The 1,305-nt window shown below is 39.5% G+C and overlaps 1 protein-coding gene across 1 annotated transcript in view; it reads left to right on the top strand.

Annotated features, from left to right (window-relative positions):
• LOC109469648 (treslin-like) overlaps positions 1–1,305 on the top strand; it is a 16,895-nt gene that overhangs the window by 9,886 nt on the left and 5,704 nt on the right. The window lies entirely within an intron of this gene.

Raw genomic sequence — 1,305 nt, 5'->3', positions numbered from 1 at the left:
CTATCTAGCATCTTTACTGGAGGAGCAGTTTGTCAACAAGTAAGTGGATTTTTTTGTGAAAAAAGAAACATTCAAGATTTTGAGTAACTGATGTAAGGCTAACTTGCTGCCTTGATAGTTGCAGTCTTAAAAGTTGCCTTTTCAATTGTCAAATGTTTTTACTCAATTTCCACATCAATGAAGGAATATCAGGCAGGTGTTAATCACCATGTTGATGGCCCTATTTGCATTTCAGTGGATTGTTTTTACAATTAATGGTATGAGCTATGAGGGTAGGCGTCAACAAAACAAAGGACAAGTTGGATTATAGACTGCTTATATAGTGGCTTTCTATTGTACTGCACTAAAACATAAGTTTTCTGGTATCTTATATTCACGGTTACAAGTTTTAAGACAGTGCAGGTAGCTTATGGGCTATGATGGTGTAGGTTTGAGTCCCTATAACCATGTTTTGGGACTGCAGGAACATTTTTTTTTAAATTTGGAAATGGATAACTCGAACAAGAATGAATAGATTTTCATGATTGCCTTATTAGATGTAGATTATGCAAATCAGAAGTTAATTTGCATGTTCCCTTCTGTAACTCCAGCTATGTCCATAACATGGAGAAGTTGCTGAAGGGAGTGTACAGAGAGCTGGGTCTGACCCTGCCTGACCTGCTGGCTCCAGGACTAGATGAGAAACATGACCTCCCTAACAAACTCTCCGTCGGCCCTGCTGCATCTGTAGCCTCTGCTGTGGACTCGGCATCTTCTGTCAGCTCACAGAGGTATGGTACTGTAGGAAGATAACTCTGTGATATGGCAGATTTGTACTAGAAAGGCAACATTTGCAAGAGAATGTAGGATATTTCACTCCCATTCCTCCAAACTAAAAATTGTGTGGTCTAGAATCCATACATTTTTTTATCACTGCAGGAGTAGGTAACAATGGTTGAAGAATGTACTAAAGTAATAGTGATATCAGTTTATGACACTTTTTCTCTCTGAAATCAGGGGTTCCAGACGGTTTGTACGGAATCCCAGTTTGATGGATGCAGGGCAGAAGAAGGCAATCCTGGTACATGTGGCTCCTGCAGACAAGGCAAAAAAGGTACCATTTCTTACCTAATCTGCACCTATGCACAATGTTGTGGGGAATTTGTCAGATTATTTCATTATACAAACCCCTGTATTGTGCGGTAAAATCTCCCTGCACTTTTTTTTCCAGAGTAAAAGGAAAAGGAGGAAGTCAGGTAGTGCCAGGAAAAAACGTTCTGATCCTGTTGCTGTTAAAGAAGAAGGTAATTGGAATTTAAGACAATA

Source organism: Branchiostoma belcheri, unplaced genomic scaffold (assembly GCF_001625305.1).
Source record: "Branchiostoma belcheri isolate BF01 breed outbred unplaced genomic scaffold, Haploidv18h27 scaffold21, whole genome shotgun sequence".
Lineage (NCBI taxonomy): Eukaryota > Metazoa > Chordata > Leptocardii > Amphioxiformes > Branchiostomatidae > Branchiostoma > Branchiostoma belcheri.
The sequence above is the reverse complement of the archived record's forward strand: the minus strand, read 5'-3'. Positions and strand labels throughout refer to the sequence as shown.